The sequence below is a fragment of the Pelodiscus sinensis genome, chromosome 2 (assembly GCF_052426305.1).
Source record: "Pelodiscus sinensis isolate ZL-2025 chromosome 2, ASM5242630v1, whole genome shotgun sequence".
Taxonomy (NCBI): Eukaryota; Metazoa; Chordata; order Testudines; family Trionychidae; genus Pelodiscus; species Pelodiscus sinensis.
The window spans coordinates 203744924-203758399 of NC_143053.1; the positions used below are offsets into that span (position 1 = coordinate 203744924).

Sequence of the window (13476 nt, forward strand, 5' to 3'; positions counted from 1 at the left end):
ATCAAAACATCAAACCGTTGCATGCTAATGCCTTCAGAATTTTAGTGAGGCTTGTTTTGCAACAAATAATGTGATAAATTGCATGGACCTGTTAAATGCTGCAGTGCTTCCAAATCTTCATCTTTTTCCATAAAAAGTTTCAGCTGAAAATATTCACCCATCATCACTTCCGATAAAGTCTTAATATATTAATTTGTTGTGATGATTACAAAAACTGTATGAATTTTTACACTTGGAATCTTTATATGTCTGTTTGATCAAGCACATGAGGTAAGCAAGGCTCTGTTCTCTTTCCTAGAACATATTTCTGCATTTCCACCGCAGTTGATGATTGAAGGTTTTGGACCCACCCCTAGCTCATTCTGTAGCTGAGAGTGTGTGTCTCGCACAGAGAGAGGCAGACGTGGTTATGCAGGTTTGTGCTATTCTGGATGTTGGATTATTTATTTTGAAGATAATTGTTTTAAAATTCAAACTAGAGCTTTATCCTAGCACTTCTCTTCTCTACCATTCCAGAGAGATCAATGTATCTTCAGCATGACACAGAAGAGTTAAAAATATACAGAATGTCTTCCAAATGCACAAATTTAGCATACGTTACTTTCCTTTTCCCACTTGTTTTTTTCGCTCCCTCCCTAAGGCGAAACTCCAGCAATCAGACCTGCTCTCCTGGTTTCAGGTATAATCAGAAATAAACTGAAAGCAATTATGGGTAAGGTAGTTTCTGCTTTCCACATAATCTGTTTAAACAGGTGCTGCTAAGCAGTAGAGGTACTGCAAGTCCCAGAGGGCATTGCTCATAAGCCTTGAGAGACACAAGGTGTGTGCAGTGCAGCTAACCTAACCCTGTACAACTGACATTCTTCAAAGCCAGCACGGAAATGGGCATGCTTTATATATTGCAAACCTCCTAGACAATGTCATAATTTGAACCTGAACAAAAGAAGTTGCTGCTTGTTTCCACAATAGTAAGTGTTTTGTTTTTCTAAAAAAGTTAACTTTGTTATTGTTTTTTGCATTTAAAATCCTGTGAGGTGCTTGAATATTAGGTGGGAGAAGACTGAGAGCCTGGATTAAAATACCATGGGAAGATGGTACAATTTCCATAAACCAATGTGTTACAGGAGGCTGTTCTGCCTTCATGAATCCAACAGAGTAAAGCCATTACTCATTTGTTAGCTTCTTAATGGCCATAGCCAAAATCCATTGGAGTAAATGGAAATGCTTTTCTTGGCTTCTACAGGCTTTGGATTAGAAGTGATTTTCAAACTTTTTGTATTCAAATAGCAAATCTTATACATTAAAAATGTGTGTGTGTACTTTTATTTAATGAGGGGTCAGCACTGTCAGCCCCACATTGCTAATAGCTTACGACCCCCATGTAACTATAGCTTATGACCACCAGGTAACTACCTTGCAACCCCCTATTTACAAACCTGGTCAATGAAATGTGAAGAATCCCAGAATCATACTGATTAGAAACAAAAAAATATAATGAAGGCCAGAAGGATGGCAGTAAAGAAAATGTATAACTATGAACATTAAAGGAAGTGGAGAGGGAATCTAGCAGCTACATATTCTTAAAAGTAAAGAAGGAAAATGCTGACAGAAAAGTAAGGGATTTATAAAATGTTATGAGTAGAGCTGATCAATGTTTCTTATTTCAATGAAAAACTGGAAGAAAATCAATTTTTCCGTAAAACATTCCCTATTTTTGACCAACTATGGAGCCGGTCAAAATTCCCAAAGCTTGTGAATTTTAGTGAAAATACTAATTCATCCCTCCCGAAAATTTAATTTGTTTCCTTTCTGCCTAGCTTCCCATTATGCAATACTGAACAGCAATATGCACTTTGCTTCCTGGTCTTTTTCTAGAACTAAATATCCTATCTTTAGTGGATTTTAGACAGATAGTTTGATATCTTGCCCCTCAAAACAGCCAGTGCCAGATACTCTTAGGGAAGGGGTAAAACTCTCATGTTCAACTGATTTGGGCAGCACTACACAATGGTGGAAGCATTGGGAGAGTTAATGGAGATTTGCTTCAGGATATATAAAATACTATTTATCTGAGCAACATAAAAGAATAGACTGGCACCTGCAGCTACACTAAGTTATTTAGCACAATGATATCCTGTGGTACTGTATTCACCAGGCTAATTATATATTAGATCCAAAGTCCTATTACCTACTTCATTGTGTTGCCTTTTAAAGTTTAATGTTCTGTTGCCGTTTATTAGTAGAAAGGTAAATGGGAGCACTTGACTGACTTTTTCCAGTGCAATTCTCACTTCTGTTTAACTCTCTTGACATATCTCCTTTTTGCACACCAAATTGTGGTTCACATTCCCTGAAGGACTACATTGGCTCATACTGGTATACATTTCTTCTTTGAACTCTGCAGTCAAACCTCCACCCTTGAACTTCAAGGGCTCACAGGGTGGGGAAACATAAGGAGCTCACACAGTAACAAAAATGGCTGTTGCAAGAGGATTGAGCAGCACGACAGTCCACCTACTCAGTAGCTCTCCAGAGAATTTTCCATCAGCAGTGCTCTTGTGGCTCACCAGCAAGAATTCAAGCTCTAAGGTCTAGAGAACATGAGCTATGAGGCAAGGCTGAAGGAATTGGGCTTGTTTAGTTTGTAAAAGAGAAGACTGAGAGGGGATACAATAGCAGTTTTCAGATATCAAAAAGGGTGTCACAGGAAGGAAGGGGGGAAATTGTCTCTTTGGCCTCTGATGATAGGGCAAGAATCAATGGGCTTAAACTGCAGCAAGGCAGGTTTAGGTTGGACATTAGGAAAATTTTCCTAATGGGCAGGTGGTTAAACATTGGAATAAATTGCCTAGGGAGTGTGTGGAATCTCCATCATTGGAGATATTTAAGAGCAGGCTGGATAGACATCTATCAGGGATGATCTAGACAGAGGCATTGCGAGGGTGTTATGTGCCTGGGGGCGAAGGCAAGATTGGTGCCCCCCCACCGCTAAATGGTGGGGCCCCAAACCTAGTGCACGGCTGAGCCTGACCCTGGGAGGACTGGGGGGAGCTTGTACCACATCTTACCCAACCCCTCCAGTTTGGGGCTGGGTCCTGCACACACTAACCCTCTGGCAGAGGTGGAGGGGGTCGGGCTGGGGGCAGAGAGGCGAGGAGGAGGTAGCTCCAGCTGGTGGTGGTGGGCAGAGGAGGAGCAGGTAAGCAGAGGGATGACAGGGAGTGTAGGGGGACTATATTGGCACCTCACTAGTGTGGCACCCAGGGGCCACTTCCCCCGCTCCCCCACATGCCCTCCTTACTACACCACTGTAAATAATCCACCTCTTAGGATATTTACTGCTTAATGAATTACTTATTTTCCTAACTACAGACATATAAATTATAAAGTTTTGTGGTTTACATTCTGTTAAATAATTTTTTCTCTGTAATTTGTTCATATCCTGTTCTCATTAGTTTCATATCTTTTACATAAAAATTCTTAAATATGTAAGTTTTATAAAACAGGAGAGAAATAAATATTATACAACCTAAATATGAATTTCATCACTATATTTAATTCAAGCATTTAAAACCACTGTTATAGCAAATGAGTAACACATTGCTTTACTGAATAAAAAGTAAAAAAGATTTTGAGCATATCAAATTTATTATAATAGAGAGGTAGTCGTGTTAGTCTGATCTTGGTAAAACAAAAAGTAAAAGGTTATGTAGCACTTTAAAGACTAACAAGGTAGCTAATAAATTTATTGTAAGCAATCTGTAATGTTTCCTAACTGCCCATTTAATTACCTAGTTAACCTAATTGTTTTTCACATTATCACATAGCGAAAAACTATGAGAGTTATGAATGTAAGAGATTAACTTACCTGTTAATATAACACTCCGAAAAACTTTTAAGTAAAACTAACACACAACACAAGACTCACCCTCACTTTCTTGAAGGCACTTGAAGCAATAAGTAGCCTAAGGCTGAGGATACCCTGCAAGCGTGTGTTTCTGTCTGCCATGAGAACTTTTCCCTTCAGGCTGCCCTGAGATTCTATCCTTAAGTAAAGGAGAGAGGTCTCTCTGAGCTGCTCTTCCAAATTTCACACAAGCCATTCAACTGAAGCCATAGATATCAAGATTCAAGGCCAACTTTGCCTTGAGCAGACTGCCTCTCCAGGTGTTCACAATCACAACATCCAAACGTGTAATTCTTTTAGCTGAGAAAGCCACATTAATCTCAAATCTCTGCTATGACTGGGAGATGGAAAATCTGCAACAAAACGTGGGGTGATCTATCACTTCAGTAATGCCAATTCCTTTAGTACTGAGGCTCTGATTATCCAGCACCAGCTGAGGTAGAGCTCCTCGCAGGGTAGGAGAAGGCTTCCCCACCCTCAAGCCCTGATTGGCCTGGGGGTAGGGAAATGTGCCAAGCTTCTTCCAGGGCATGGGTGCCTAGTGGGAAGCGGGGGAAAAGGGGCTCCCTCACCCTAGACCAATCATGGTCTGGGTATCCCCGCCCCTTCCTGGGTGACCTAGGGCTACTTCAAAAATTTTAGAAGTGGCCCCCAGGCAAAAATTATTGCCTACCCCTTATGTAAATGGTCTCATGAGCTTTTGTGGGTGGAAGTGGGTTGTGCCCACAAAAGCTCATGAGACCATCTACATCAGGCATGTCAAACAGGCTTCTGGCGGGCTGCACGTGGCCCAGTTGAATTTTTTTGTGGCCTGCCACTACATTTTTATAAAAGAATAAAGTGCAGCCCTCTGGCCGCTCAGAGCACGTGGCCGAGTGCAGATCACGGCTGGCTGGGCTGCTCTGCACAGGCATCAAGTGCCTGCTCACAGCTGGCTGCTGTGCTCACGCCTCCCCAGCGCCTGAGGAAGAAATGTGTGGCAGCGACACTGGCTCCGGGACCCAGGAATTACGTATGGGGGGAGGGGACTGGGAGTGCCTGGGTTTGAGGAAGGGAGGAGGCATTGGGTTAGAGTGGGGAGGAGGGAATGGTCTGGGGGAGTGGAAGGCAATTGGGTTAGAATGGGGATATGGGAGTGCCTGGCTTTGGGGGAGTTGAAGGGAATATTTTGTTAATGTTTTGGTTTTTATTTATTTATTTCCAAATAAAATCACAAAATGTATATTCATTTTATATAAATAAATATGTCCATTTTTTGCAATTGCACGAATAATTATGTTTATGCAAAATCTCAAAGTTACAAAGTATCTGAAATTTTCACAGAAGCCTGTTCTATTTGATTGACCATGGTCTATACTTGTTTTTATTTCAACAAAACAAGTTATGCATCATATAAAAAAAATTAAAAGTATCTTATATTTATACTGAAATTAAAAATTATTTTATGAGCAAATAACAATTTTACACATCAAATTATTGTATTATATTAAAACAAGACCTGAAAAAATATGATAAAATATACCTAAAACATAATCTATAGTAATAAATAATTACAACTATCAGATAGAAGTACATTTTCTTTGGTGTCCCTGAAAGCTATCAGTTTTCATTTGTGTGGCCCTGAGAGGGCTTCAAGTTTGACATGCCTGAGCTATACGTTTGTTAGTCTTTAAAATGTAACCAGACTATTATTTTTTAAGTTTTCCCTTTTGTTATAAAGTATCTTTTATTTTTAAAAAAAATTATAAGTAACCCTAATGCACCCACCTCTCCCCCAGAGGCAGCCCCTCCCCAGCATCCCCCCATCCCAATGCACTCACCCTTTTCCCAGAGCCAGGCATCCCATCACCCCCCATCCCAATACAATCACCCCGCCCCCTGAACCAGACCCCCCCAGCACTGGGAGCATCCCCCCATTAAATCCTCCCCCCCCCCCCAAAAGTGCCAGGCACTGGAGGAAGGGACAGCCGGGTAAGGAAATCTAAACTTTAAAGTGTCCACTCTTGCCTCCCGACCCTGCTGCCTCTGCTTGCAGTGTGTAGAGCCGGGAGCACGTAGCTCCAGGGTCTCTGTTCAAAAGTGTCACGTGGGCCAGAGCAGCATGCGCTTAACTCCCACCACAGGCTGGCACCCTCCTAGCGTGGCGCCCGGGTGCAACTGTCCCTCCTTTGCTATGTCTCTGGATCTAGATGGTGCTTGGTCATGCTGTGAGGGCAGGGGACTGGACTTGATGATCTCTCAAGGTCCCTTCTAGTTCTAGTGTTCTATGATTCCATGATGCCCTATAATGGAAAACACAGAAAGAAAAGGGAAAACACAACCGATGCTCTTGGAGGAGAGGAAGTGGGGATCTCCCTTGAGTTGCATGGAGCTCTTACTACCATGAGTATGTCATGGAGGTTGTGTAATTTATGGATTCCGTAACTTTCTGCAACTTCCATGACATTGGGGCCTTGCAGCAGCTCATATGCTAAGGCAGTGGGAGATCCCCACCATAGCTTCCAGCCCTGCAGGGTTTGGAAAATACTCACAACTTGGTAACTCCCACCTTGCAGGGCTGCAGGATCCACCAGAGCTCCCCAGGTGCCACCAGTGACAGATCCTATAGATCCCAGCCCCAGTGAGTGGTGGAGGATCCTGAGTTCCCAGCCAAGCAGGGCAACGGGGGATCCCCACTCCAGCTCCTAGCCCCATTGTCTGGGGTCCCTCCTAGTTCCCAGCCACTGGGCAGGTAAAGGGGGTCTGCAATTCCCTGCCCCTGCATGCAGTGTGGCAGGTTGTTGGACCCTCTCCACTCCGCATATTGTCATGTGCATTTTTAGTAAAAGTCAGGGACAGATCATAGCTTCTGTGAATTTCTGTTTATTGCCTGTGACCTGTCCATGACTTTTGCTAAAAGTATCCATGACAAAATCATAGCCTTATTCATGAAGAACTTTTCTCAATATCTCTTTAAAATATCTCCTGATTTGGAAGCCCCCTCCCTTTTCTCTCATCCTTTTTCTTACATGTCTCTCTGTTTTCTACATATGCCGTGTGTTTTCTGAAATGTCCTATTTGGAAACTGACTCTACAATGAAATAGGGCAATACATCAATTTGCCTACAGTAATGGCTCTATAATATTTTCCTTATTATTTTTGTTCACTCTGTAACACAGCCTCACTTATACATTGAGCGCACACCCTCAAATTGTTCATAATAATGCTTTTCCTTTTTCTGAGACGTTACAGTTCATTCAGAATCCATTAGTGTGTATCAGCAATTTAAACTTCCTTCTAAAAGTGCCTTTCCAAACACTTACATGCTGTGAGTTTCATCTTCTGTGCTGCCCAGTTACCTAGTTTTGTTGAGCTCTTCTGAAATACTCACGTTTTTGAGTTTTAATTAACCTAGGTAATTTGGGTCATAGATAAATATTATCATCTCTTTTTCCTCTTCTTCCAGAGTCTAAAAGAATGTTATGATGTTATGTTATGAAAAATTGCAGATACACTGAGAAACAAGGTCCCATGCTGGGCACTCTCTTGTAAATAGAGGTTATTGAGAAAAGAAGGCCCAGAATCATTAAATATCAGGAGTTCTCCCAAAATATCATCCCAGTATAGGATTCCCTTTGAACACAAGGGGCTGAATTCTTAGGTACACTGGAACAGGGCCACTACTTCTCACATTTCAGATACTAGGAAAAGCTGAGCTCTGGATCAGTTCCTGGCACAAGTCGGGGCAGATTTGGGGCTGTACCAAGCTGTATCAGCATGCAATGGCTCCTATGAGTCTGTTTTGCTGAAGGGGTCTGCCTGAACATAGCATGTTCAGCCTCAGCCTCTCCTACATGTATAGTGAAATGGAGCACATAGTTGACTGTGCTAGATCTATGCTAGCCTAAAGATATGTCTACACTGCAATTAGACACCCGCAGTGAGCCCATGCCAGCTTGCTCAGCCTTGGCCTCTGGGGCTGTTTAATTGTGGTGTAGGTGATCACAATCGAGCTGCATATATACATAGTATGTATGTATTTTAGAGTGAGTCTGTCTGTGTGTTTATCTGTGAGTCTGTTTGTTCGAAAACACTTCCTAAACAGTAAGAACTAGGGTCACCAAATTTGGTAGGCAGCTTCCTCTTCTTCTAGCTTAAAGCAATGTCATGGTTTGGTTGAGCCAGGAGAGCCAGAAGCCTCAGGAAAGGAACAGTTTTCTATAACATGCAAAAGGGGGGGGCTGCTGTTCTGAGGGACGCAAAGTAAGAATGGACATGGGGGGGGGGGGAGCGAGCCCACAAGGGAGAGTTACCTGCAGAGTGAGCACTGGGGGCAGCCATACCACAAGTGAGTGGCCAGCGGGGCTGAGGATCCACCATTTTGCCAGGCCAGGCTGGAATGCGGGGAGGGAAAGAGCTCCCCCAATCTGGGGCAGAGAGGAGGGTGGTAGCCACTGTTGGTCTCCAGGGACAAACTGGTGGGTGGGATACACAGTCACTGTTGCTTTGTCTGCCCTGAAGGGAGAAGCCAGAAGCCACCCCCACTACCTGCCCTTAGCCCCTTCCCACTTCCTCTACTGCCTCCTGTTTCCTTCAATGCTCCCAGCCTCCTGCCCTGAGCCTCTCACATCCCCAAGGCCCTGCCCTGATTCCTGTACCTCCTATACTGCCAGCCCTCTGCTCTGAAAGCCCAGGGCACTGCTCGGTAAGTATCCTAATATTATATAGTTGAGGGGAAACAGTTTCACCCATGGACTAATAATTCTGAGAAAAAATTAAGGAAAACTTTAAAAAAAAATCTCCTCCAACACCAAACATCTGAACATTAGAGAGGGAAGCATATTGTGAACTCTTCACAGTACATGCACCTAAACCCTAGGATCCATTATAGGATTTCTTTAAACATGTTTGTTGGACAAGGTTTGGAGTCTAGATTCCTGTATTTTATTCATAGACTTGGTACAGTTCAGCTGAAGCAAGCTGCCCTACATCATCCAGGGATGACAGTTCATTGATTTGAAGGAGACCAGGTTTAGTCTGTATGCTCTGTCATTCCTCCTTCTCCCTACTGAGATTACTGAGTCTGTTTTTTTAATGCAGACTCCTGACCTGGACTGGTGACCTGTAAGAAATGAGTTAGGGGTCTCAAACAACCATCACATTGAATCTGAAGTCAAAAGAGCCACAGAGATGTGAAAACCTCATTTCCAATTTCCCAAGACATCCAGTCCACTCACATAATTACTGTAATAGAACAGCTTTACAGCCATGTAATAGAAAACAAACTCAGTAGCCTGTAGATTTAAATCAATATTTTAAAAAAATACCATCTGGCCTCCTACAGTAGGAAAATTATGGTTTTGTTGGAGGGACTGAGTGAATTTTTGGGTTCTTTCGGGTAATTGAGGGCTGCCTGCACCTTTAAATGGACTCTGATGTGGCTCTTGGCCAAACTGAAGCAAAAGAGTTTTGCTAACCTGGAAGGGGATCAGGAATCTCCTCTGTACATCTACTCTCTGGAGTTCCTCTATGCAGTGAGTATTTACCATTCCCAGTGAAGTCACAGGCACTGGGAACTGAGGCAGGGTAGTAGGGAATGCTAAACTCATCATTAATTTCCAAGGAGGCACTCTTTTCCTAGAAAAGGACATTTTTGAACCAGACTTAGGGCTTGTCTACATTACTGCTTATATCTATGTACCTTACATTGGTCAGGGGTGAGAACAAGCCACTCCCCTGAGTGATGTAAGTTACATCTACCTAAGCATTGTCCACACTAGCACTAAGCTGGCAGGAGACACTTGTCTGCCGACATCGCTTCCACCTCTTCTTGAGGTGGAGTAATTATGCTAACAGGAGAGCGGTCTTCTGTCGGCCTAAAGTGTCCTCAGGCGCTGTAGCACAGTAATACAGACTAGCCCTTAGATTCCACTGGCCACCCTTTAAAAATATTCATTTATTCCTTTCAAAAGAAGCACATCACTACAAAGCAAAGGAGACCCATAGAATGACTGAACCAATTTATGGCCGAACCAACCTCTTGGACAGGGAAATTCTATACACAGTTATCAAATACACTGTTTACAAGTCTCAAAAAATTCTCTTTGGAACAGGGTTCTTTTCTGTATGATTTATTTTGCCTGAAGCAAGCTAGCAATCAGCACATTTAAGCTGAATGTTTTATTCAAGCACATGCATAAATACACAGGCCCACCATCTTCATTGTCCTGTCACCTCAAACCTTTCTCCAAGTTCCTGCTAATGTTTTCAAACATGTATCTACAGCATTTTGCCCTATCTTCTTATAGAGTGCTGATCACTGCAGAGTTTAGGTGCCACACAATAGACATGTCTGATACAAAACAACGCAATTGTAAGTTTGCTTTTAAAAATTGTCCATCTTATTTTAATTGATTAGTAATACCCAAAGGGTACATCTAGACTATGTTTTATTTTCGAAAGAAGATATGCAAATTTGGCAGAAATTTGCATATCTTCTTCTGATCACTTTTTCAAAAGAATTCTTTTTGAAAAAGCAAGCAGTCTAGATGCGGTTCTTTAGAAAAAAAAACAAATCCTTTTTTCGAAAGAACCTTCTTTCTCAAAAATTGAGGTTTACAGGTTCTTTCGAAAAAAGTTTTTTTTTAAAGAACCGCATCTAGACTGCTTGCTTTTTTGAAAAAAACTCTTTCGAAAAAGTGATCGGAAGAAGATATGCAAATTCCCACTGAATTTGCATATCTTCTTTCGAAAGTAAAATGCCGTATAGATGTGCTCAAAGTGTTTTACAAATTAGATTTTGTTTGCTAACTTGCATTGAAAAGACTAATTTACATGGATTAGCAGTATTATGAGTGGTAGCGCATGCAGTAGATTATATTCTTCATGGTATGTAATATGTAACAGCTCACCTAGACATAAATTCTGAGAGACTGTAAAGGGACTTCCAGTTTTTTTTTTAAAGTCATTTTAAAAAATAAAGTTCCCAGTGATAACCACTTGGGGACTAGCTTTTTTGCTGGTCCATTAGTCAAGCATATGTGTGTTTTGCTTGTATTTATTTTTTCTCAAAACCTGTGCTTAGTCAGGGGAGTTGCCAACATAGCAAAAGACTGGTTCTATTACAAAACAATATTATTTTCAGATTCCAATTGAAGAAACAGACGTATGTTTAGCCTACAGGCAAACTGCCCTTCTATTTATCTCTCCCCATATGCTAGAAAATACAAGCACATGCTAAATACATTCAACATGTTCTCAATAGTATTGCTGCAAACTAAGAGACGACATAAAAAATGTAACTGAATTCTCATTTTCTGTGGTTGGGACAAACAGTGTGATTTTAGGTTATGTAACTGGCTATTGACTGATATGTTTCATAGAAAAATGAAAATACAATCAAGAGAAGACACCGAGCTATATTAATACCTAGTTATCTTGGAAATACTGATGTGTTCTTAAGGTTTAGAGGGGTAGCCGAATTAGTCTGTAACAGGAAAATATTTAGAAACAACAAATAGTCTAGTAGCACCCTTAAAGACTAACAAAATATATGGATGGTATCATGATCTTTCGTGGGCACAACCCACTTCTTCAGATGTCTGGAGTGTTGGAAGTCCAGATCCAAGAATAAATAAGGGAAGGAGGGAGGGGGAAGAAGGAAAAAAATGGATAGGAGAAAAAAAAAAAAACAGTGAGTAGATAAGCTTGGGATAGCCAAGTTAGTCTGTAACAGAAAAGCTTAAAAAACAACAAATAGTCTAGTAGCACTTTAAAGAGTAAATAGTTACAAGGGGCTGATAAGAACCACTAGGGTGTGTCTAGACTACATGCCTCTGTCCATGGAGGCATGTAGATTAGCCAGATCGGCAGAGGGAAATGAAGCCGCGATTAAAATAATCGCGGCTTCATTTAAATTTAAATGGCTGCCCCGCTCTGCCGATCAGCTGTTTGTCGGCAGATCGGGGCAGTCTGGACGCTCCGCGCCGACAAAGAAGCCTTTCTTGATCGGCACAGGTATGCCTCATGAAACCAGGTTTACCTGTGCCGATCAAGAAAGGCTTCTTTGTCGGCGCGGCGCGTCCAGACTGCCCCGATCTGCCGACAAACAGCTGATCGGCAGAGCGGGGCAGCCATTTAAATTTAAATGAAGCCGCGATTATTCTAATCGCGGCTTCATTTCCCTCTGCCGATCTGGCTAATCTACATGCCTCCGTCGACGGAGGCATGTAGTCTAGCACCTTCATTGTTTGGTTGGTAAAGTCATTAAGATGTGAAGATAATGTGGGAGCCACCTGGTGCATACCAGTTGTATAAGAATTAAACTTGTGAATGAAGTTAAGTTCCAACCCTTCTCTATGTATTTGGCTTGTGGAATTAGTCTGAAACAAAACAGAAAATTGGAGATCCATTAATGAGTGTCCAGGAAGATTAAACTGTTCTCCAACAGATTTTTGTGTGTTGCCTTTTCGGATATCTGATTTGTGTCCATTAATTCTTTCCGGTAGAGATTGTCCAGTTTGGCCAATATACATTGCAGTGAGGCATGGCTGGCATTTGTTGGCATAGATCACATTAGTGGATGTGCAGTTAAATGAGCCTCTGATTTGGTGGCTGAGGTTGGGTCCAGTGATGAAATCACTTGTCTAAATGCGTGGGCAGAGTTGGCACCGGGGCTGATTGCAGGGGTGGGTTTCTGGATGATTATGATGGAGGTGTATTGCGTGGATACTGGAAAGAATTTGTTTCAGGTTAAAGGGTTGTTTGTAAGTGAGAATTGGCCTCCTCTCCTCCCCCTCCACCCCCCCCCCCCTCCGCGGCCTCTGAGAGTGAGGGGTCATTTTCCAGGATAGGTTGTAAATTGTTGATAATGTGTTGGAGAAGTTTAAGATGTGGACTGTAGGTGATGACAAGTGAACTTCTGTTGTTTTCTTTTTCTGGCCTGTCTTGAAGTAGTTCATGTCTGGGTACTTTTTTGGCTCTGTCAATCTGTTTTTTCACTTCTCCAGGTGGGTATTTCAGTTTTAAGAATGCTCTATATAGATTCTGTAGGTCTTTGTCTCTGTCCTTGGGATTGGAGCAAATCCGGTTGTATCTTAGGGCTTGGCTGTATACAATAGATTGGGAAATGTGTCTGAGATGGAAGCTACAGGCATGAAGTGTAGCGGTCAGTAGGTTTCCGGTATAGGGTGGTGGAAATTTGTCCATCATTTAATTGTACTGTAGTGTCAAGGAAGTGTATTTCTCGTGTGGACTGATCCAGGCTAAGGTTGATGGTGGGGTGGAAGTTGTTGAAATCCCTGTGAAATTCTTCAAGGGTCTCTTTCCTGTGGGTCTATATGATGAAGATGTCATCAATGTAGCGTAAGAAGAATAAGAGTGTTAGGGGGCAAGAACTGGGGAAATGTTGTTCAAGGTCAGCCATTAATATAGTGGCATATTGTGGTGCCATGTGGCTGCCCATGATTGTGCTACTGACTTGAAGATACAAATTGTTTCCGAATTGGAAGTAGTTGTGGGTGAGGACAAAGTCGCAGAGCTCTGTAATCAGGTGTGCATCGGAGAGGGTATTCCCGATAGCCTGTAATCC

At 42.2% G+C, this 13476-nt stretch overlaps 1 protein-coding gene across 1 annotated transcript in view; it reads left to right on the plus strand.

The window, feature by feature from the left end:
• Positions 1–797: 797 nt before the first annotated feature.
• Positions 798–13476, plus strand: part of MACC1 (MET transcriptional regulator MACC1) — a 47151-nt gene continuing 34472 nt past the window's right edge. The window contains exon 1 of the mRNA XM_006138341.5: positions 798–968. The gene's annotated coding sequence lies outside the window, so the exon portion shown is untranslated. The remainder of the gene's footprint in view (positions 969–13476) is intronic.